At 36.3% G+C, this 25,932-nt stretch overlaps 1 protein-coding gene across 6 annotated transcripts in view; it reads left to right on the top strand.

The window, feature by feature from the left end:
- The window catches only part of LOC134675405 (latrophilin Cirl), a 514,068-nt gene that overhangs the window by 166,873 nt on the left and 321,263 nt on the right, over window positions 1-25,932 (top strand). The window contains exon 1 of one of the 6 annotated variants that reach the window (XM_063533612.1): window positions 7,473-7,542. The exons of the other annotated variants lie outside the window; for them this stretch is intronic. The gene's annotated coding sequence lies outside the window, so the exon portion shown is untranslated. Of the gene's footprint in view, window positions 1-7,472; window positions 7,543-25,932 lie in introns of those variants that run through there. 6 annotated transcript variants of the gene reach the window in all.

The following is a 25,932-nucleotide window of genomic DNA, read 5'->3' as shown; positions in this document are numbered from 1 at the left end:
CGGGTTTAAGTTCGAATTATATATTTACGCGCGGTGTGCCCTCAGCTTTATCTCTGAGTTTGCGGTTTTTTGTTAATAATTAAAAGTTATCTACATTGTGATAAATTTTTGTGATCCACAAACGAGGAATTTATCATCAGAAAATGTAAAATTTAAAAATTTCTATTTTGAGCCTTGAACCCGACTTTTCTCTTTTTTGTGATACCAGGCGTGGCTCACTCCGCGATTTCGTCGCTTTGCTACAGGTAGCTAAAAGTACATCCGTTCCGCCCCAATTTTGGGGAAAGCCATAATAATAAGCCGCGCGTGGCGCTGTCGCCACCTAGCGGCCATATCTGTGCTGATCGTAACAGACGCGTTTTGTTAGAGAGTGAGTCTTCTGTACCTAGTACTGTTATTTATTCTGTGGTGATGGCTAAAAGGTTCTTTCCAAATGTCCTACAGGAAGGACATTGGGATATTGCAACAGGGTAATAGAGTATTATACTCATATATCACACATATTTCAGTCTTTCCGTGACCACAGCTGGTGCAACTTAGCTGAGACTTCGGAATTTAAGATAAAAACAATGAAAGTATATCGCGGTAGACCCGTTTGTGTAATTAAATAGATTGTAATTTAAACCTGGAAAAGGTCGTAAAAGGACTTCCATTTAATTGGAAGAAAAAAAAATAAGAAACTGTTTGACGTACATCATTGATCTTTAAAAATATATTTCGGTATATGTACTTCAATATATATGTAGGTAGAAAAAAAAATATGTAGGTAAAAACTTAAAAAAAAGAAGTACAGTACATCTATTTTCCATTTAAGGCCAATTAAGGCTGTCTTTAGCTGAGTTTTATATTTTTTAAACAAACTGATGTTCTAGCTAGACCTTCAGGTTATTTTACTTTTTAAAACATCGCCATATTCAAATAAATAAACAAAAAATCTTTCTCAGTCATCAGCTGGTTGGATGAGTCAATATTTAAATATTAATCTTCACAAAATAAATGTGTGTAGTCTTTAATGTGCGATAAACGCATACATACATTATTATTGACATGTGTAAGATTAATGTTACGAAACAGCCATATCTACAAATAAAACCGGTCGTAGGTATAAAAACTGGTAAAATTAACCTTAAAAGCACAGAAATTATAAAAAAGCTATCATTGGACACAACCTCTAGCCGCCCAGACGTCAAACCTTGCCAAGAAAAATTGAACTTTGATGTGTCAAAACAAAGATTCAAATTAGAATGGCACAGGTGACCTTTTTATAGGTCTCTGGGCGGCTAGAGGATAATGATTTGTATCGCAAATTGATTAATGTTCGTCTCATTAGAATAGTCAAATTAATTTATGAAGTTGGACAAAATTGATGACAGTCGTATAAACGTGGTCGATTTTAAAATCGATTTGTAGAATGTCAAGTTTGTATCGAATGAAATTAATCGATTCGATGCTTAGACACATTTTATTTGTATCGTTTATTAAATGTTGACGAATTCAAGAGGTATTTTAGATGTTAAAGGAATGGGAGTTTTTATAACGAGTTTTACTATAGGTAAATCAAATTACACAACGGTTTTAGACATTGTTAAATTTCGGACGCTAAGCACAAAGAATTTCTTACATTAACCCGCCTGTTCCAGTGTTTCTATTTCTATCACACGAGCATAATTAAGTATATTGTTGTCCCGGTCGCACAGTAGCATTGACCGCCACAGGGTGAGCGGGACGGCAATATAATTACGCGCGTGCGATAGAGATAGGTACAGGCTGGTCAATGTACGATATTTTTCGTACAGCCCTTTAATTAATGTGTAAACAGACCCTAAAATTATAAAACAGTTAAAGTTCTAAACAGCCAACGATAACACTTCAAGCCCTTAAAAGAGAAAATTATTAACAAAATTTAACTAAAAGAGCAAAGAACAAAGTAATTACGCCTAACGTCATAACTCAAGTTAGAAAAGATTCGGGCCAAAGAATGACGGACAAAGGTCGTGTTAAAACAATGTAAATGGCGGCTTTCATGGGACGTAGGCTAACTTATATGTAATAAGGATAATACTTGGGATGTTATGTAGAAAACTCGCCCTTTACAGTTTACAGTGATTTTCATTAATCTCGTAAACCCCGAGTACGTGTACAAGTACAAATTCAATTCGAGATTTGAACTCTTTTTACAAGCTTTTATTTAGTTTCACCTGACTGTCTGTCTGTTTGTCGGTCTGTAATCAAATCTTGCAAGTTAAATTTGATCCACTTCCCGGTTTCCGATTGAGCTGAAATTTTGCATGCAGGTATAAATCGGATGACAATGCAATATTATGGTATCATCGAGCTGATCTGATGATGGAGACAGGAGGTGGCCATAGGAACTCTGTGATGAAATAACGCAACCGAATTGTGTTAGGGGTTTTTAGAATTGTCTCGATGAGTATTAGTTGTGTCGTAAGAAAAGTACAGTCAGCGATAAAAGCTTGTACCAAAAATGTAATTTTTGCCAAAAACTTATTACAAGCTTTTATAGTTTCACCTGTCCCGTTGTCTGTATTTTTTGCCAAAAACTTATTTAGATATAATGTTTTTCAGTCCGAGTATCTCAGTGACATCCTGACATCGTTATCTTGTTTAAAATGTTAGGGCATCGCATGAGTCGGTAATGTGTAAATCGGTAACTTATTGTCCGAGTATTGTGTAGAACTACCTTCTTGTTAGTTTCTTAACGCTTATTATTAAGTAATAGTTTTTTCACCTCAGCAGCTCGAACAAGGGTACTTTGCTTCTTAAAAACAGTGAGCAAAATGCGATTTTCCTCACTGACTCATTTTGTCTCACTCAGTGAGCAAAATCGCATTTTGCTCACTGAGTGAGACAAAATGACATTCAAGTGACCTTTATAGTCAAATGTCATTTCAACATGCGGGGTCTAATACAAGTTCGATATACTTGGGTTCTATTATCTCTGTCCCTCTAGGTATGTTCTCACTGCTTAGGGTGAAAAATTTTGTGTACTACTCGAGATCAAAGTTATTTACATCTCGTGCACTTTTGAATCCCTTACTACGCTCAAGATTCTAAATTAGATTCACTCGCTACGCTCGTAAATCTATTATAGAATCTTTCGCTTGCACGGGACTCAAAATAAGCACTCGAAGAAATATCAAACTTTGATCTCTTGTTGTACAAATAACTAAAGTTATCATGTTAAGTGAATTGTTAAATTCTTAATGAGGATAAATGATCTTTAAACCTAAATAAAGCTCCACATTCAACAGCGCAAAAATGCTTGAGTCTTGCGAGGTAGCCAAGCGGAAAGAATATATGCAAAAAGATTTCATAGACACGAACACATGTGTTAGTAAACATCCCTAGGCTATTGCAGGAGTCATGTTACCAATTAAGGGGAAGTTTGGTTTTCAGGAACAAAAGCAATTTTAACAAAACCTAGAGGCAAATATCTAGCCTGCACCTGAGAGTAGAAAAATTCTAACTATGTAACCTAAAAATTTTGTAGGTTTAAAACTTTAACAGTCCATACTCGTATGTAGAAAGTCTCTAATCAATAAAATCGGTTATAATTAAGTATATCTAGAGCGTAAAACCAGGAAAAACATGTTTTATTTGTGGTTATAGACCTTTATGAAGTACTTATCCCCAATTCCAAAATTGTCGCATCAGTAACACAATAAATCATTTGACGCGATCCCGAATTGCGTTGAGACTTGGACCGCGAAATTTTCATAATGAATTTAAAACCGCCCTTCGAAATTTTAATCTTTAATTAGGATTCGGGGTGGCGGTTTTTTAAAACTCTTTGTCCCGATAAAATTTAACACGTTTGGTGATTTATGGTTATAAAAGTGTACCGCAACTATTAATTGGTTTTGCTCGTTGTGTCCTTTAAAAAGGACACGTCAGTGATGTTTTGTCAATTTCAGCTAAGATATGTTTTAGCTTTATATTGTCAGAAAACGTAAAGCTGTCGATTAACGTCAAAACTGTCTTCACAACTACTGCTACGGGCTACAGACATTTAAACTCCTAATCCTAAGGCTAATTAAACCAAAATTGGCAGCTCAATTTGAAAGTAATAATGAAATAAATATGGTGGAATTTCTTTTGGTTATGAAATCGAAGGAAACAAAAGAAATGCATCTTTGTTCCAATTGGAAATGGTTTAAATTACATTGATGTAATTGGTATTATAGGAAGGACCGAGGGCTTTAGCAGTATATTATACAAAGGTTTGTTTAACTTAATAATAGATTCGAGTATCAACAATTTTATAACAAAATAACATCATTTCGGAATAAAACATCATAGTTCTATCATATTTTCATCGGATCCACAGGATACATATACCTACCTACATATCTCAATAAATCGAAAATAAAATTTAAGCCTTTAAAAAGGACATCGCCTAATGTCCTTTTTAAAGGCTTAAATTTTATTTTCGCCTAAAAGCCGATGACAAAAACGTGTCAACGAACAAAGCCCTTTCCCAAACAACTTATAGGTAAAATGGAGAATCATAATCAACCCTTTGTCTTCACTTCTGCAGACAATCGATTCCATTTAATAATATTTCTGTAAGAATCACCCTTCTATTGAAGACCCTCTTGTTCTTAAAATGAGCATTCGAAGTTTCCCCAATTATTTTTCCCTTTTTTAGGGTTCCGTATCCAAAAAACGGGACCCTATTACTAGGACTCCACTGTCCGTCCGTCCGTCTGTCACCAGGCTGTATCTCACGAACCGTGATAGCTAACACAGTTGAAATTTTCACAGATGATGTATTTCTGTTGCCGCTATAACAACAGGTACTAAACAGTACGGAACCCTCGGTGGGCGAATCCGACTCGCGCTTGGCCGGTTTTTATATTTCAGAATAATCGAGTTAAACGTATCGCTGATTTTTAAATTTGGATTAACGGATTGATTACTTGTTCGTTATTTTTTGTGCTCTTAATTGGTATTTTTTCCTCATTTCGGAATCTGTGCAGGTGAAATAAAAAGGGTTATTTTATCTTTGAAGATTTTTTACGTTAAAATGTTTTTTTTTTAAAACGAGATTCGTAATTGGGTTTTCGAACTGAAATACTTCACGAAAATACCTACTTGAATAACTAACTTAAAATTACAAAATCACAAAAATCTTAACCTAAACTAACAAGTTAACAACTATTAACTAACACAAAAACTATTCACAAAATTCGCCCCGCGCCCCTCCAGATGCAAAAGAGCCCATAACGCTCGCCGCGTTGCCACGTTGAACTGCAATGGACAACCTTTGCATAAGGAACGACCCGGAGCGAGGGTCATGACCACTCTCTCTCAAACGCCTGCCCACTTCCGCAATAAAAGTCTTGGCCTCAGCGCACCAACAGCCGATGTCAAATTTGTATGCAAAAAAGGCGTTTATAATGACGCCCTCTCACTTTCTTTTATCAAATAGAATCTATTTTTCTCCCAAATACGCCAAGATACCTACTTGAATAATAATAGAGGTGGATACACATTACATTTAAATAACCTAAAGTCCCGTACCTGGCTCCGAAACACTCCAAATGTTAACAAAAACCTAATAAAGCCTCCTTTACATTACTCGGGATTTGTGACAAAAAGGGAAAATGTATTCCGCCCAGATTTGGCGCGTAGAGTCAATAGTTACCGTTTAGGGCGCGTTTCCAAGGTTTCGTTTTGATGACGCATGAGTCAATTTTGACGGCCTCCTGGCCTAGTCTGTTTGTGAACCTGACGTCCCAGCAGACTACAAAGCAGCAGGTCCCGGGTTCGAATTCTGGAATCCTGGTAAGGACATTTATTTGTACTTTCCTCTTGTAGAAATTTCGATATTTTTGAAACTTTCCAGCGGCGCATCAGTTTTAATTATTATTTTTTAAGTTTTAACTTTGACTCGTTTATAATGTAGTATGAGAGAAGAAAAATGAATTTCATTTTTAACCCACTGCAATAAACAAAAGTTTTCGCCAGTCTAATGAATGAAAAAAAACCGTCTTCTCTATGATTCTGATGAGAAAGGATACAATTTTAACTAACTTTTAAAAGAGAGAGGGCTTTATTATAAATCTGCGAAAAATCTTAAGGTACGTATTAGGGTAAAGCCAGACGCGTAATTTTTTGAGTTGGGTGTCGCGTAATTTCGGTTGCTCAATTTCTGCTGTATTCGGTTTCATACAAAACGCCTGTTTGGTCCACACCTATTTGATGGTTGTTTGGCGACTCATGATTTTATTCATCAGTGATGAACTGTTGGTTGTTAATTATATTATGTAACATCTTTGTACACAGTTAAACAATAAATCTTATCTTATCTTATGAGTTGTCTGATTTAATTAGAATTTCTGCAGCTGAAATCACGCAGTTCACAACTCAAAAATTACGCTCGTCCGGCTTGACTCGAGAATGTCACGGCCGGATGTCAAACAAATCACGACAATGGAAACGCGCACCAAATCTTCCATTGCAGATAAACTCCTTTGATTTCCAAATCACAACGCCTAAGACATTGTAACTTAAAACCTTCTAAATACTCGTTAACCGTCACCTTTAATATAACGTCGTAAAGTCCACATTCGCCTGGCATTTTCTAGTTATTGCGATCCATCCTCGGATATGAATAATTCAGATGACGTTTATTAAGTAGGTACAGTGACACCCTTCGGGAGAGTTTGACATTATTTTGGCTCTTTCTGTTATATTGCTGCAATGTTTGTTAGAAAGAGATGGAATTTATTAACGTTTTAAAGCTTAATAGCTGTTTATTGAATTTGGTATACATTACAGTGATAAGTGTTTAGGTACAGTCGCCATCAGATATATCGGAGCGGCCAAGGTGTTCACAATATCTGAATACGCACTCTAACGCCCTGACAATAGAGGCGTGTTCAGATATTTGTGAGCGCCTTAGCCGCTCCGATATATCTGATGGCGACTGTACTTGAGTACTTGACAAATGGTTATAACCTCGTGAGACCCAGACTGGGCTAGGCTAAGTGTTTTTTTTTTAATTTATAACTTTCATTTATTACTTTAAAAGTTAACTCGAAATTAATTTGTTCTTGTACAAGTACGCGGGGCTTCTTTTACATTTTTGATTTTCTACATTGTGGTCATAATCTTAAAGTCCATGTAACAATCATTATACGGCTGGGCAGCACATTATTTGTGTAATTGTTGTTATTAAAATTATCTATCAAGTATAAACTAAATCCACTTTGAAACCCGATAAAAAGATAAAAATTTAGATTATTGTATTCAAATATTACGCTGCACTAACAAGGCACTTAACTGACCTAATTTCATTGCAATAATGTTTACAGATAACTGTCTCGACTATTGTAAATCTAAGAAAAAACCAATTTCTTCCTTTGTTATTTTCAAGTTTAGTCACAAGTTCACCTTTTTTTCTAAATAAATCTAACGAAAACCTTTTTTCTTTCAGGTACACTTCTAGAGAAGTAATCAACGGTCCCAACTTCTATGCAGTCACAATTGGCTCAAAGAAACTCGCGCCATCTCTCGGTGGGTAGTTTGCAACTTTGTCCTTCGCCAGCATAGTTCCTTACTTAGACAAAGTCGTATGTTCACACTGATCTTATAGTGACATATGACTTTTGTGAATTAAGTTTTAGTTTGGAGTTTGGGTGGTGGCAAAAATGAGGGATCGTGTTGGTGTTAGATGCATCAATTTTGTCGTATGAAAATGGCGGCGTGTGTTTTTCAAAGTTTTCTTAGTATGAAAAATACGTTTTTACTCTACGAGTTAAGGTTTATTAGGTAGGTAAGTTCGGAATAATCCCTGCCGCTACTTTCCGCCATCGCTCTACGGGACAATATTTCCATTTTCACCACTTAGGTGGTTGGCAGTACCAACTGTGCGTATATCATAGAAAATATTATATACAATACACCTTTATATAAACTAGTTCGTGGTACTAACCTCGCAATAAAATTAAGATATTGTTCGCCGAGCGGTGTTAAAGTAATATTTAAACTTTGCACCGCGGTATGACAGTATGATTAATGGCTGGCTTTATATAAGGGGCGCTGTTCGCGCTCAGTGGTGCGTCATCGATAGTGGCATAGTTAGCAATACCTCTACCCGTTTATTCAAAAATGTTAAAAGCTTATGGGTAAATTTTTCCGTTTTTTAGGGTTCCGTACCCAAAGGGTAAAACGGGACCTTAGGGTTCCGTACCCAAAGGGTAAAACGGGACCCTATTACTAAGACTTCGCTGTCCGTCCGTCCGTCTGTCACCAGGCTGTATCTCACGAACCGTGATAGCTAGACAGTTGAAATTTTCACAGATGATGTATTTCTGTTGCCGCTATAACAACAAATACTAAAAACAGAATAAAATAAAGATTTAAATGGGGCTCCCATACAACAAACGTGATTTTTGACCAAAGTTAAGCAACGTCGGGAGGGGTCAGTACTTGGATGGGTGACCGTTTTTTTTTTGCTTTTTTTTGTTTTTGTTTTTTTTTCATTATGGTACGGAACCCTTCGTGCGCGAGTCCGACTCGCACTTGCCCGGTTTTTTAACAGTCTCACGAATAACGAACCCTTCGCCAAATAATCGCTCCCACACAATCGAACTTAGGTACCCTCTCATTTTGAAACGATAAGGTACATGTATCTATGTCTAAATTTTTGTTGCTAAAAATTGTACTTAATACAAATAAAATAGAGCGTACGTAAAAGTATAACACTTTAAACTCTCGCGTTTTGTACACATATTCAATTACACAAACGGGTCTACCGCGATATAATTTCATTGTTTTTACCTTTAATTCCGACGTTTCAGCTGAGTTGCATCAGCTGTGGTCACGGGAAGGTCTTTCCGTACCGTAATATGCGTACGTAAAAGTATTGTATAAATATTATATAGTGAATAGGTAATTATTTTCCATCGTATTTTCACGGAAACGTAGCGTGTCTTGCTATTTCAGTCAGTATCGGTACAAAAAGTACTGAGGTTGACTGAATTAGCATGACAAATACGAACGTTTCCGAGAAAATACGATGGAAAACAATTATGCACTACATCTGTATGTACAGTCGCTATCAGATATATCGGAGCGGCCAAGGTGCTCACAAATATCTGAACACGCCTCTATTGTCAGGGGGTTAGCGCGTGCTAAGATATTGTGAGCACCTTGGCCGCTCCGATATATCTAATAGCGACTGTACCTACAGCGTTAGTTCGCTCTATTTTCTTTGTAAGTATTTATTGGAATTCCTCAACAAAAACAGTCAAAAATTATTTCCAGTATTATTTACGTTGTTAAAATAAGGGTTAAAAGATGGTAGATACTGTTATGCTTCATATTGTCTTAGATAGGTATCCGTAAACATAATATTTCCGTAAACACTTCACTCAGGTGTAATGTAAGGATCTAAATACGGATCAACACATATTATTCAAGCATGAATAGATCCTACATATATTTACCTACATTATGAAGCAATACCATCCTAAATATAAACCTGTATGTTTTGTAAACACGATTATCCTCATTCAAAAATCAATCTAAACCACCTTATTATACAGTTCAAATCACCTTCCCCATTCCTAGTCTGAGTTCAATTCACGATGTATAAAGCCAATGAAATTTGAATCTATAGTAGTTGATTTAAGGTTGATTTCAGCTTGGAGTGAGCCGACGTGACCATTGTAATAGGTACAGTGTTAGTTGGTACTAAGGAATATTGACTAGATGCAATCTCTTGAGAGGTGATGGCGGTATGCGAGATGGGTGCAGTCGCCTAATTTATGCAATATAGGAATAGGTTGGGATTGTATTGGATGTGTTATTGTGTGTATTACTGTACATATTACGTAAGGGCTTTTCACACATGTGGTTACGTTGTTTATTACTGTTATTAAGGATGCAAAAGATGTCGAAGATTAGCAATCCTGAGAGATATTTAGAAAATTCAAATTCTGGGTTAAGTATTAGGTACTTAGGCGTAATCTGACTATAATAAACATTGTAGGTAATAATAAACTATGCAAATTCACAAAAGTGATAAACTGGTAAATGATAAAATTTCGTCTGAATTGATAACTGGTTTTATGTGTATCAATTGAAATAAGCGTATGACACTCGAAAGAAATTAAAACAGGTATCTTTGTTTTAACATTTTCTTAAAAAGGTTTGCCATTGACTACCTTCGTGTAGGTATTTCAAGAAGAAAAAGACCATATATATATCTTATGCATATGGAAAGAACTTGCCGAGAGTGTATAGATATTATGTATCATATTACCCTTTGGTATACCCACTTTAGCACACATCAGTGCATTCCTACATTCAACTCAAGTACCTATTTCAACATTATACTAAATTAATAAAAATCAAACCTAAACTACAATAAAAAATCGCCCCTCGGCAAGGTACCGTAGACGCTGGCAGCATTACCTCGCTGAATTGCAATGCTTATGCGTTGTGCGAGGAAGCTGCCAGCCCTACGGTCCCCAGTTACATCCACCAGCCTCTTTGCTAATGGGCCGAAAAATTTTAGAGCACATTAAGTTAATGATTTGAACAATCGTATTTTTATAATACTTAGCGCATGATATGTTAATATCTTCCATTTGTATAGAATACAATATAAATCTGTTGCGTACTGCTACTATTTAGTACATATTTATGTCAGATTCCAGTGAATAATATAATAGACGACTACTATACAATATTTATTGCACAAGCCCAAATCTAGATAACTTAAAGCTATCATTTACTAAAAGTCAACCGGTGTTACTTAGATTTTCTATAGTAATGATTTAGTGGAATTTATAGGTAGGTCTGTTTAGGTTACTAGTTTGAACTCTAGGCGCAAATTTAGTGCTTAAAGTTGCATAAGTACCATTATTTATGTGTTAGGTTAGTAATGGCGATGTGAAAGGCACTGTATATGTACGTTAGATCATTTAAACCAGAGACTAGTAAAATAATAAGGATTGGTAGTAACAGTGCAAATTCTCTTCTATTTGTATTGATTTCAGTGTTGTTAAAGAAAAACTGTGTTGTTAATATGTTCATTATGTTGGTTCCTTGTTGCATTAGCGCGACCTAGAGGAATTATGGTAGGTAATTGACTTTGCATTTCTGATATTGGGTATTGCGAGTGCTTACCCCTAAATGGTAAAGTTTTGAGCGAACTAAGAAACTATCAACGCTTAAAGTAAAAAAAAAACACAATTACACACGATATAATATGCGTACATTGTACATTATTCACTAGAGCTCTGAAATTACCCTCCTCTCATCTACTAAAAGGTTAACTGGAAGAGATCCCTCAAAAGGGATAAGTTCGCCTTTGTACTTCTTACTAATTGTATGTTATTTTTAACATGTCTTTTTGTAAAATAAAGTGTTAACTACTACTACTACTAAATAGACAATTAATTCACTACAAAAATTCATGTTTGAATAGGAAGCTCAACTTTGGCGTGGAACTAAAACATATATGTATATGTATACAAATGAAACTTGTCTAACAATTACATCCTTTTCAAAACCAGGCCAATTAACTAGAACTTTAACGCGAATAAAAACCAAACCACCGGCACACAACCCCTGCGCGCTAACAAGCTGGGCTAAAAAACCGCGCCCATTCAGACATCGTCAACCTTTCACAATTAAAACATGTCAACTAAAAAGCCATAACGCCGCGCATTTTTCCTTCAAACAAAAAACTCGAGGCGCACCGCACTTCCACTACGAATATGAGTGTGGTAGGGTATGCGCCGACCGGATGTCTGCATTTTTTGTGTGTAGGAAACTGCGCAAAGGAGAACTTACATTTACTTCTTTTTATACCTACTTTCAGATGTATCTGTCGCAGGCAAATTGTAAGAATCCGCCGTTTACAAACGTTTTCACGTTTGCAGAATGACGACGCCGTTTTTGAAATTGCCGAAGGCAAATTGTAAAAAGTCGGCATTTTGTAAAATAGTAAAATACCTACCTTATGACATTAACAGCGCCGTTTGCATCTTGCTGCGACATTTTGGCAAAATTAGTTCTTTAATTTACCACGCGTGGCGTTGTTCATCAAAAGTTATGAAAAACACTGGGGTGTCCATCAAATCTGGAGTTCGTCGGACTTATTAGGGGCGCGTGCGATGGGGTACACTCTAAAAAATGAAGACCAACTAAGAGCAGTTTTCTCTTAGTTGACGTTAAGTTAATTACAACAATAACGATCTTATATAAATCAAAGAAAGCTGATTACTTAAAACAATAAGTGTATCTGTGATTGAACTAATAAAGTAGGTATGTTATTAATCCTAACAATTGTATACTTTGCATCTATTATTAACTTGTTGGCATAATTATGTAACGTAGGTTAATTCAATCCTTGACAATTTAATTAAAACAGATAAATATGTTAATAGTTATGAACATTTTAATAGTTTATTTGATTATTTTGTCTTTGTTGATTTACATAAGATTTGCTAGTTGAATCAACTAAACATATAATTTATTTAGAACAACGAAGATAAAACACTCAATCCCATTATGATCAAGTTATTGTATTGATTACGAAACTAATATTCCATTCTACTAAGAATTATTTGTTAAATCGATTTTCTTAATAATTAAATTAAATAATCGGTTAATCCGATCAATCAAGAGCTGTACACCCGCTCTCCGCCCCGCCCGCGCCCCTCTCGTGGCGCGTGCGACCGAGCAGTCAGTCTCTGTAGCACGCAGTTGCGTTAAGCTCATTCAATTACCTATTCCTCTGGAAAAACCTGGTGTGTACAAAGTTGATTGCAGTTGTGGTAGTTCGTACAGTGGGCATACCAAACGCACTATTGCCTGCAGAATTAAAGACCACATCGCTGCGGTCAAGAACAACGACGCTCACAAGTCAGCTATTGCTCAGTGTCACCTTGAGTCGAGTATAAGTCACTGGATCGAGCTGCATAGTCCCAAGGTCATTTCGACAGCACGCCACTATATACCAAGATTGGTAAGAGAAGCCTTAATTCACAAATACAACAATTTTAATCGTGAAGATGGGTTTTTAAACTGTGAAATGTGTGGAATATTGTGATTTGTTTGACTAAAAAACAACCAGTGACATCCGAATCAAACTCGCGTAGTGACACTGTGAGTGTAGTGTGCTTGGATAGACCAACAAGTGTGAACGTGATTAGACCAACGAGTGTTAACCCCTCGTATGCTTAGACACGGATCCGTGCGCGTGAATTTAAATGCAAAACGTTTACTTTCAAAATGATTAAATGAATAAATAACATCTTATTATAATATTTTTTTGTTTTATTAATTTACCCCCTTTTTATAAAACTACGGGCTTGATTTAGTTTAATTATGTTTTATCCCTTTCTTTGTTGTAATATTTTATTCACTACTTATTCGTTTAAATTTTATAAATTTTCTTTGTGCTAGTTTTTATACGCGCCGTGCTGAATAAATGCTGGTCCTCGTACTCGCATTATACTCAAGGCATTAGTCTTAAATACTAAGTAGGTAATACAGATTACAGATTTATTTCAGATCTTTTTGAGGATCGGCCTAGGCCGATATGGCTTCACATTTCACAAGCACGCCTCCTCCCGTGTTTGTAAAGCTAAACCGGTCTAAGCCGATCGCCAAAAAGATCTGAAATAAATGTATAATGTATATTTTAGTATTTAAGACTAATTCCTTGAGAATAATAACGAGGACCACCAGCATTATTCAGCACGGCGCGTATAAAAACTAGAGATGTGAAAGAAATGTTTTAGTAAATGCGACAAAGTAAGTCATAGTACAATTGAACAAGAATGGTATTGTACTAAACAAGCTTCATAGTTGAAATGATTAAACAATTAAGATTCAAATTGAACAATATCTTAGTTCAGGCTAATAAGATGCATAAGTCGATGTAATCATGTTCTTAGTTGAACTTATTTAGGTAAAATAGTTAATACAGTAATTCTTCATGTTAACATTGATTTACATCTTAGTTGAAATGATTAAACAATTAAGATTCAAATTGACCAATATCTTAGTTCAGGCTAATACGCCATAAGTTGGTGTAATCGTGTTCTTAGTTGAACTTATTTGGGTCAAATAGTTAATACAGTAATTCTTCATGTTAACATTGATTTACATCTTAGTTAAACTAACTTGTTTGTTTTCATTATCAAGCCCTTAGTTGATCTTACTAGGATCAATTAGTTAGCATAATTATTTTTCGTGTAAATATTGAACAAGATCTTAATTGGTTCAGTTACCTAACAATAGTAATAGCAATCAGAATTACCTTGTTTGATGTGTTTAAGTTCTTGTTAGGCTCGTATGGAATCAAGATGCTTGATTACGGCCATCAAGATATTGATAGGGCCAACCAAATATTTTTTAGAGTGTAGGCTTTTGGATCTGGATGGCTCCGGCGCGGAAGCCCTTCCGCCCTCGCATGATGAATCAGTCATTCATTTCATTTCATTTCGTTCATTTCATTTCAGTCACTACACCAGCTTCAGACTCTCGCCTCGCTCGTTCCCGCGCACCGACACAGCGTGCAATTATACATTTTTGGAACGAAGTTCCTATTATATCGCACGGTACGGACTTAGCGGATGGGAGGCTAGGCGAAATAATGTAAAAAAAATCCGTCACGCACGACCCTTTCTTACCTTCGTTCCAAATGAATGTTCCACGACACTCACGCATTTTATTTTATGAAGACAATTGATACCTAAAGCTCCAATTCCTATGTAGAATCAGGCAAAAACAAAGCACCTTAATCGTAGACGTCTCGACCCTTTGCGAATCTCACTACGGTCTGCGCAGACCCGCCCGTCCCACAATGAAACTGTTGCTAACTAGGTCAACACCTGCGTACTCCGATGTGCCATTATCTGTGGAACTAGGTAATATCGCGAGTAATGTGGAATATACGTTTTGATGAGTGCCCGTGAGTGGGTGTGAGTTGCGCTTTCCGACTTTTTACCGCAAACATTAATGTCGCTAAGTATGGCGAATGGATAAGAATAGATCACTAAATTACGTCTTTCTTTACGGTAACGCTGCTAAACTAGGGAATGGTTTAAGCGAGGCGCGCCGGCAAGGGATTTTCGCACAAAATTCCCTGCCTATAGGCCGGCAAAATGACCAGTGTTACGTTCTGCATCGTACATTAAAGGAAAGCGATTCCTGAATGGAATAAGTCCGCCTTTGTACTAATTATGTGTGTTTTTTCCTTTGTTTGTTTTTCTTTGTACAATTAAATGTTTACCTACTACTACTACATTGAGCTTTTAGCCCGACAGAATTGTCCACTTCGCTTTTTGTCATTGCTTCATATTCCTTGAATGAAACTTTGATTATAACCACCGTCATTCTGATCCGGAAACACATTAAATTAAATCATCCACCATAGAAAAACCCACACAATCACAATAAAATACAAACTAACCAATAAACCCCACATTCCTATGTCGCAACCAAAATCAATATTTACCTGCGCCGTGAACGTTAATCCATATTAGCTTAAATACGGTCTTAAAACAGCCTTAAAATGGCTATAAACTTGCACCATACTCAGTGATTAAATATATTAATACGTGAAAAATATAGGCGGCCGTAAATATGATATTAACGGCATTAGGTTCTATCTCTTCATAAAAGACGTATCTGTGTACACGTTTCATAGTAACATACGATATTTGTAAAGTTACTGTTTATCTATGGAAGTGACTTTAGCGATTTTGCTTGGGTATTTACGATTCGTATTTTCATGGTGATAATAATTTAGTTTCACGAGCTGATTGGGTGTTATTGTATTCCGCCCTTATTGTAAGAGGTAATAAACGGCGCGATTCGGGAAGTGAATTCGAAATTAACTAGATACGATATAGTAAAGATATGTGACGTCCTACGGGTAAAGGTACTATAAGGTACCTTATGGGGGTTGGCGCTTACGCTATTATTAACGCCGCTCCAATATTATTGCGGCGCTTTGCGACGTAAGCACCGGCCGTACCTGTTTCCGTGGAACGTCACATATCTTCACTATTTCATATCTAGTCAATCTCTAATTCATTCCCCGAATCGCGGCGCCAGCCGCCATAAGGTACTTTTTGCAGTGGAACGTCACATATCTTTACTATTTCATATCTAGTGAGTCACTAATTCATTTCCCGAATCGAGCCGAAAGTCAACGTTAGACAACGATATGGCAGAGAGAATTTGATATAGAGGCGGATTGGTTTTACTGCCATCTTTCGCCCGCCTGCCAAAACAAATATTTCTTCTTTTCAAACGCTGATGGTTTAAGTTAGTTTATTCATATTAAGTAATTTACGAGCTAGATTCACTTCAATCTGCACATAATCATACAAAATAATTACTTGCAGCCTTTAATAAAATCGTTATCGTGTGAATAGCACGCGTTAAGGCGCCCCACCCAATCGATAAAACATTTTTATTCCCGATTATAAAATCGGAGGGGAGACGATTATGAGTGGAAGTCGCGTGCTGGCCATTAACATTAAAAAAAAACACCACATTGCAATACGAACCATATGCGCTTAAAATACGCTTTAAAATTCGCTAACTGCACTTTTTTTTTTCTTTGACGTCAGTCTGATTTCAACTTTATAGTCATAGTATTAAAGTTGAGTATCGATTGGGGGAAAACGGTTGTATCTGCCAGTATACGCTTAACGTCCGCTTTGTAATTTAAATTAATGTGTGGTCCTTGTATTGAGAGCATTGGTTTTCTAGTGCTTCTAGCATGTTGTTATAGCCTGCGTATGACATGTTAGTCTATAACGCACTTGAAATAATGTGCACTTACATTTAAAGTTGAAAAATGCGGGTGTATAGTTGAAAATGTCCCTTACAGCAACATTTTATTAGTATAACATTTTGTTATTAGTAAATTAGAAAAACAATAAACATTTTTGTTTATTATAAAGACTATGTAAACACGGCCCGCGTAAAAATAACAAAAAGTCTGATTAAATTAGGTTTTTTTTTCATAAATTTACGAACGCTTCTATATACCTACTTCTTTAATTTTTATGAGTTTTTTCAAAAATTACCATACCATACCATTAGTCTGTGTGTAATGATTATAATAACTAATATCATATCTCCTTCCCCAATCCTAAAACTATCTTCTTAGTTCATACCAAATTACATCTAGAAAAGAGATAGAAAAGGATTCTAAATAGATACCAGCTCATACGACAATAATAATGCATGTGGTATCGAAAATAGGATCAAATACAGATGCCAAATGTTTTAACCAGATGTAAAATCGTATTAAATGCGCGACCCATAAAAATCAGCAATGATTCGCACGATCAGTAGCCACATGTCATTATTTCTGTCAAAATCCTAAATAGTCCTATACGACGTGGCGCTTACACCAATATTCACTGTACTACTATCAAAATAAGATCATTTTTAACGTAAACGCCAAGCGTGTTAAAAGCTTTGGTTTGAATAGTCAGTACATATTTACACCACTTCGTTAAGGACTAAAATAGCTTGATACTGATTAAGGTGAATGTATGAATTTCTTGTTATGGGCGAATGAGCGTGGGATAGCGAAATGGATCTTATTGACGTAATTTCCTTTCAGGGGACGCACGCTAGACTTAAATGTGGCCACAGCGTAGTTAAGGGCAGTAGATCAGCTTTAGGTTATATTTATTTTTGGACAAGACATACACATGATTGAAAGAAATATTAAAACTAAATAAAAATCATATTATAGCAACTAATATACTTTAAATAAATTGACCTATGTATATTATATGGCTGTGATTAGTGAGCTCCTACGTAATGTATGTACTAATAATTATAGACACAAAAATAATTATTTCAAATGCTGTTTATTTATGCTTTAATTTGGTTGGTTCTTACACTAATTTGATATGTACAATTCCTTTGTAATTCCATGTGGACTTTGGCAAGTTAGTGTAAATACAGAACAATTACTAAATTTATACCAACAAATGTGCCTCACACATCTAAACTCTGGAATACCGATATATCATAAATGCCGGCAACGCCCTTACAACCCCTCTGGTGTTGCATGTGTCCATGGGCGACGGTAATTGCTTACCATCAGTCGATTTGTCTGCTCGTTTGCCTCCTATATCATAAAAATATTGCTTCCTTGATATAATATCAATTCGACTAGACCTTCTGTAGTTTTCTATAGTGTACTATTCGGACCCTTAATAAAGAGACTATTGTCCTCCCCCGTATTTGTTTCCAGATAGATAATCTTTTATGATCCCTCACATTTTGCTACTTTTCCATTTGTCATTCCACTTTATTGTGTGAAAGGCATTGTTCGTTACATTCGAAAATCGATAGTAGACTGCTCTTTTGGGTGATTAAATAGTTTTTGGTAAACGATTTTCAACTTTGATCTCTTAAAGATAAGGTTTCGTTTTGATTTGGTTTGGTTTGAACTTGGCTTTTGAGTGAAGAGTTCGAAGGACGAGTTGAAGGGTTTGATTTTTAATGTAAGGTTTTTGTTGAAAATCTTTCATATGTTTTTTCTTTATTTTCTTTTGAGTACTACGTTTAATTTCGACTGTGATGATGCTGATGAAGCTTCTGTTATTCATTAACAAAATGCCAACCAACACTCTTACTTATTAGACATACATATATTTATATATATCGCTCTTTTTGGTCCTATTATTCTACTTTAAGAAGTACAAAACATGATGATGATATCCTGTTATCCCTCATCAGGGACATAGGGCTCTCAGAAGGGATTTCCATTCTTCGCGGTCCAGCGCGGCCTCCTCTAGCTCCGCCCAGCCGAGGCCAACTGATGCCGCCTCTTTTTCCACTGTGTGCCTCCAGGTGGTACGTTTTGGTCCTATTATTCTACTTTAAGACATACAAAACATAAATTACAACAATAGAAATAACTGTGTAATAGAACTAATAGATTTAATGGTACTTAATAGAAAATATTTTATTTTTTACCTTAATTTCTGCAAGCGAAAATACAAAGTAAAACCTAAATGAGATAAAGACATTCATATATGACAAATAACTATCTGCGTGGCTTGGCCAATAAAAAAATAAACAAATCAATATTCTGGCAATAATACATAAATCCATCTAGCCCCACAAAACTCAATAAAGTGTCGTGGGTACTAGAATAAACAATGTGGCTACGATCGAAGGCTGCCGACCGTACCGATTTAATTACGATTTTATGTGATCGACGTTTTATCGCTCCTCATTTGCGCCGGCGCACAGAAATAATTGATTTCGCGACGTCAATAGCCAAGCTATAAAAAGTGGCGTAACGGACATAAAAGTGTAATCGACTTACGACCTTATGACGTCAGAAAAAATAACGTATCGGCCATAAAGAAAATATGGTCTTACGCCTTTTTGACGTTAATGTAGGCTGAGAAAAAATAACGTATAGACCATCGAAGTAGTGTGCACTTACGCCATTATAATCTGGCGGAATTATGACGTTTTCCCGATTTATTGTCGCTGCGATAATTTGCTACGGTTGTGAAATGGGAACATATTGGCAATTATGTGTGGTACAGTCGAGAAGTATATTATAACGGACATAATGATAACAACAAAGTTTAATATTTAAAATACGATACAAATTTAAACCCTAGCAGTAAGTTTCAAACAACGCTCTTTAACGTAACTACCAAGAAAGCCAACACAAATTATACCTTAACCCGAAAAAGCAACCATAAAGCACATTCTACTCATAACCTGAAAGCTTAAACAAACGACTAACCCATATTTAGCGTTCTCAAAACAAAAGCGTAGCGTAATATAAATTCTTTTAACGGAACCGCACTAATCCGAGAAACGCAGTGATTCATTGTGTAGTGTCAGACAGCCCTTGCAACTGAGGCTATATTTCATAATTTTATCGTTAATGTAAGTCGAGCCAGGTAGCTAGGGAGGGGAAAGGTGGATGCTAATGTGAATGGTTGAATGTAGATTTGTGGATGTAGTCTAAGTATCCTGGTAGTTGGTTAGATACGGGGCATTGCGTCGGAAGATATATTTGTTGGGTAGCTAAGAACAAAGACGCAAATGACGAGAGACACGCGTATAGCAATGTCAAGAATATTACTTACTCACTTCTTCAGGATAGTCCGGACGACTTCGAACGTGCCCGAATTCTAGCCGTATCAGCCCCCGAGTCGGGCCATTGGCTGCGAGCACTCCCTTTCCGTCAAATAAGCACCGTTTTGGACCCAAGTAGCTTGAGAATAGCTATATGCTTAAGGCTTGGGTCCAAAATATGTGTCCCTCACACTTGCGCCTGTGGCAAAAACGTCGATCAGCTGGGCCGACATGGCCTTTCATGCCCCAAAAGCGCCGGACACCTATTTCGCTACGGTACCATCAATGATTTGGTTCGTCGGTCGCTTGCTACCGCCTCTGTGCCTGCGATTCTCGAATCCGCGGGCATGGCGAGGGACGATGGCAAGCGCCCCGACGGGGTCACATTGGTGCCGTGGAAACTAGGTAGGGCCCTGGTGTGGGACGCAACGTGCGTAGATACCTTCGCACAGTCCCATATCCAGGCGACCCGCACCCAGGCCGGCGGCGCGGCTGACCAGGCCCAGGTTCTCAAGCGCCGCAAATATTCGTCCTTACTTAAGGACTACGAGTTTGCGGCGCTCGCGGTAGAGACACTGGGCCCTTGGTCAGCCGACATGCAGGCCTTTGTGAGGGCCCTGTCGGGGCGGCTGATTGACGCCACAGGGGACCCCAGAGCTGGCGCGTATTTCTCGCAACGAATCGCCCTGGCGGTTCAGCGAGAAACCCCGCCAGCGTCATGGGTACCATGCCACAGGCGGACCTACTAGAGGGGGTATTCTTTTTATAATTAGGTTTTTTATTTTATAGGTAAGTTTTAGTATTAATTTTATTTTGTTTGTAGTTTTAGTTTATTTTAATAAGTTATTTTATATTCAATATGTACATATTATTATTGAAAATAAAATCAGCGTAAAATAAATTCCCCTAGAATATTACTTATACGTTGCTTTCTCTTATGGGTCGTCGAAATATGTATTTACTGTACGAAAACAACCGTTATAGAACTTGTGTAGAATTTTGACTACATTTCTCAACTTATATTTATCTTAGATAAGTAACTACATTATGTTGCGGAACTCTGGTATCATTACCTGTTTTTAATCGTAATTATGTTTAAGTTTAAGATAAAGCCGCACGAAAGAGCTAATAGTTCACACCAACGGATGCAAACCAGGAAACTTTCCCATCCCTGTCCCACAATTCACCTTAACCTCTACTTTACATTTCCCGACATTTAGGCACGGATGCGGCCCGGGAACGTCGCATCCCTACTCCACTTCCGTACACATTCGCATTGTACAAGTTACACTCCACTGCGTCCACGCCGAGCACACAACGGCGTATCTACACCTATATTCTCAGACTTACGCCATTTGCAAATGGTGAATTACGACATAAACCCCGTACCTTAAAGGTGTTTGATTTAAGTGTGTTCGGAACGTTTATGCACGCTGGTTTATGTGTACGTGCTGAACGGTTTCAATGGTATAATATATCAGAATGAAAGCATTATACACAGGTGCTTAATATTCCAAATGTCGTAAAGGATATGTGACTAAATGTCACTTACGTCTTTTGAGAAAGAATTGTAAGGCGTTGACATTTTTGCGCAGCTAAGCTTTTAAATAAAAGAGAAAAATAAGAGTGCAACCGGTTGAAATGAGATTAGATTTTTCTAATCTCGTTATATCAAAGGGCAAAAGTTGATCCTGTACGGCTTTCTAAACAGAAACACACTCGGGCGCAGACTCAGGTATTTGCAATTACCTTTTACGAGGGAATTGAATTTAATCGGCTCGCTGATATCTAGAATCGACGCATGAAATTGGTATAAGCGAAACTGGAATATAATATTATATGAAAACTCATTTAGATTTTTGCAGCGTAGGGATAAATAGATTTTACATGGCAATATTTCGGACCCTTTTCAGAGCACTACATAAATAAGTACTTCTAATCAGATTGCATCAAACCAAGCAATAAAGAGTAAACATAAGCAAATATTTAAAATAGACAAAAACTTGGCTTCGACATCTAAACGGTTACTAAAAATACGTTACTGTATCACCTCTCTGGCTGTCATGCATATCTTGTTTAAAAATCACGATTATGTGCCAAAAAAATGACTTGATTTAAATGTATGTAACTTAAACCATACACCTCGCTATCTTAATTGGGTAGGTAGGTTAGTAGGTTTAAAGTATATATTATGCTTTATACTGCGGTTTAGCTTCAGGTAGGTTTAGTTAAATAACAATCTTGATGTCAGTGCATTTGCATTCAGATCAAAGCGATCGCCTCGAAATCACAACAAAGAAAACGTTGCAACCATTTAACGGAACCCATCACTAATTAAGGCTTAACTTACTTATTATATTTGTTGTCACTTACGTCTTTTAAAATGGTTGTAACTGCATATACGGAATGTGCATTCTGAGAACAATTATATTGAATCACCCAGTTGCAAGCATCGGGTTTCGCAATCGCACACCGTAATCTGATTTAACATTAGCAAGACCACACACGATAACATGTAATGTTACACGGTGATAAGAGAATTGTTTAAACACTTACCACCATGGGAAATAGGACGTAAGTGCATAGCTTTTAGTTTGTTAGTTCATTTTGTATGTCGATTTGATGCTAAGTGCGGCTTGGTATTTTTAAAAGCGTTAAAAGCGTTAACATTTAAATAAGTTGTGTGTTAAGGTATAGCATTTTAATAAATAAGAAAGTCGTTTAAATCTTTCGCTTTTCACAAAATTAAATCAAAGATTTCAGCACGTCTATCGCAACGTTATTCAAATCGAACCTCGAAAATACATTTGTTATAGACCGCAAAAATATGACATACTTAATAATAAGAAAGTCGGTTTCAATAGCTTAGGTATACATTGTACTAATATACTAATGACATTTGTGTTTTTATTGCAGGTAAGCGTCGACAAATGACATTGATTGGTTGGGAAAACAACTAGTTTCGGTAAAGTACTTTATCAACGTGTATATATACCTATTTTCAACAGCCAAAATATGTAATTAACACATGCTGAATAAAATATCGTGACACGCAATGTCACTTAGACATTGCTTCGTATTACCTATAGTAATATCTAAATCCTAAACTGTCCGCTCTTGACTCCTAAGAAAACCTTAATGTCACCTTGTTGACCTTACTGTAATATTAGACAATTTTAGAATAGTTTATTGAGTCACCTCGAGCTATATAACAATACATAAGTGATGTTCTACAGGTAAAGGCACCTTATAGCGGTTAGAGCCTTGTTAGTAAAATAATAGTGTAAACTCCAACGGCCATAAGGTACCTTTACCTATGGAACATCACTTACATGCAAAGTGAAAGACTGATACTATAGGCTGTGCAAGGAAAAAACTATCTATATATTCTAGAATATCAAATATTTAATTACACGAACGGGTCTACAGCTGGTGCAACTCAGCTATAACGTCGGAATTTAAGGTAAAAACAATGAAATCATATCGCGGTAGACCTGTTTGTGTAATTAAATATGTGTACAAAACGCGAGAGTTTAAAGTGTCACATAACAAATTAACAAATATTATCATCATAATTATTCATGATTCTATTGTTAATTTAACACTCAAATGCGTATTTTAACATTGTAAACAACAAAATTTGGAACATATTAACTGAATAGTTTAATCACAATTAAATAATCCTCACAAAATGCGTGACATGCGATAAATTGTAATTCACTTACGTCGAAATTTACATGAAGCAAAATGACGTAAGTACAATGTTTGGACATACGACATTATTATGTTTGTCTAGTTACAACATTGTTATTTAATTAAACCATTTTAATAGAAGTGTTGGATTTAGAGGCCTTATTTGTTGGTTTAGTACATTGATTAGCGCCCCGGGCTTTCATTTAATCCTGGACCGGGGCGTGCGTGTAGTGCTGTGGTTCAAGTTCTTAATGAATTTATAAAAACTTTGTATCCTTAGATATTTAAATAAAAGTAAATAAAATCTACCCTCAAATGGCTCCTTAAGCCAGTTGAGTAAAGATGAAAACATTACACGATCAAATAATGTAGGTTAAAGGCAGGTCGTTCAGTGACTGATCCTCGCGGTTTTGTATTTGGTTGGTTACCAATAAAAATTGTAACTACCCGAAAATATACAAATTGTTTACTTTTATTTAAATACCTAAAGATACAGACTAAAGCTTCTGCTCATCGTCTAGGTGGTATCATGATGACGGATAAAACTATCATAAATGTCCTTCACGGAGTTTCAAACGAACTCCATACCAAATTTCATCGAAATCTGTTCAGCGGTTTAAGCGTGAAGAGGTAACAGACACAGAATTACTATCGCAATTATAATATTAAAGTAGGGTTAGCTAGGCCATAGTTACGTAAAAATAAATTATAATCATATGACAATGTAAGATTCTGAAATGATCGAACAAAAGTTTATACGTAAAAAAATCTTAAGTAACGACAATAACTACCGATGAAAATGGAAAATTGTGTCCTTCTTTAGAAATATAACGTAGAATTAGTGCTATGAGGAAAAATATTTTTACTATTCATTTTTGTGTGTACGAATACCTACAGTCGACGTCAAAGATATGTTTACATTTTTCGTCTTATTACAAGGGAGTAAGGTGCAAAAGTGTAAACATATCTTTGACGTCGACTGTACCAAAATAAAATAACATCAATATACGACTTAGGGCAAATTTTTTATTTATAAGTTTTAGTGTTTTGTTATAAAGTTGTAAAAATGTTATTAAATAAATCCACAATATACGAAATTATAGCCAGTGAATCATACATGAGCGTTGAATGAAATATTTACTCATAGGTGTTAAACAATGTCAACAAAGAAAATATTCGACGGAACTATAAGTAATATATAGAATAAACATCGTGGACACATATAATACGTGTTGACACTTAACCTTTCGTCGACCTATAAGGGCATCGTAACAATAAACAAACCTGAACGTGTATCTGGATATACACTATACAGCCTACCTACGGATAGGGTTAGAAAAATTTCGGCCGTTTGTCAGGAATGTGGCCGGAATACGGAATTTTAGTGAATTGACAGAATTTTTTATATGATGTGCCTCAAATCAAATTGAACACACATAGATATCACTTACGACTATAAGCTCATTGGTACTCTATACGAAGCCCTTAGGCCTACTGTCCACGGAAGCGTAGCTGCATAGACGCGTATTCGTTATTGTACGCTTGCCTGCCTACGTACAAAACAAAACCGCACAACTCTGTCCACGGAGCGGCTGACGCGACGTTGACGCTCCGTGGACATAGTTGTGCGCTTCCGTGGACAGTCAGTAGGCCTTACACGCATCTTGTTTTTTAATCTTGCAATTCAAATTTCAGCGTCTAATGCGCTAGCTTTTACTAAAAGGCTGTATTGTACTTGGCTCGCACTCCCAAGCCCCTCATATCACTGAGGTCTGCACTTGACATGCTACACTATTTTACCAATACACTCACACATGTTAACATAGGGATTACGGATACCGATAGGATACTGATGAACAATTAATCCGGTATACAGCATAGGTACCCACATAATGTAATGTAACACATTACAATAACCTTTTCTAATATAGAATTACATTTAGAACTATATAGGAAGAGAAGATTTACACTGAGAGAAAAGTACAACAAAAATACAATTACAATAATAAACTTAATCCGGGGACAAGGAGAGTTAACTAATAGGAACAAATTGACTTTTGTAATTTCTATTAGTTCTTGCAATTTCTATTATCTGTTTGTTGA

Source organism: Cydia fagiglandana, chromosome 22 (genome assembly GCF_963556715.1).
Source record: "Cydia fagiglandana chromosome 22, ilCydFagi1.1, whole genome shotgun sequence".
NCBI classification, from domain to species: Eukaryota; Metazoa; Arthropoda; class Insecta; order Lepidoptera; family Tortricidae; genus Cydia; species Cydia fagiglandana.
The sequence above is the reverse complement of the archived record's forward strand: the minus strand, read 5'-3'. Positions and strand labels throughout refer to the sequence as shown.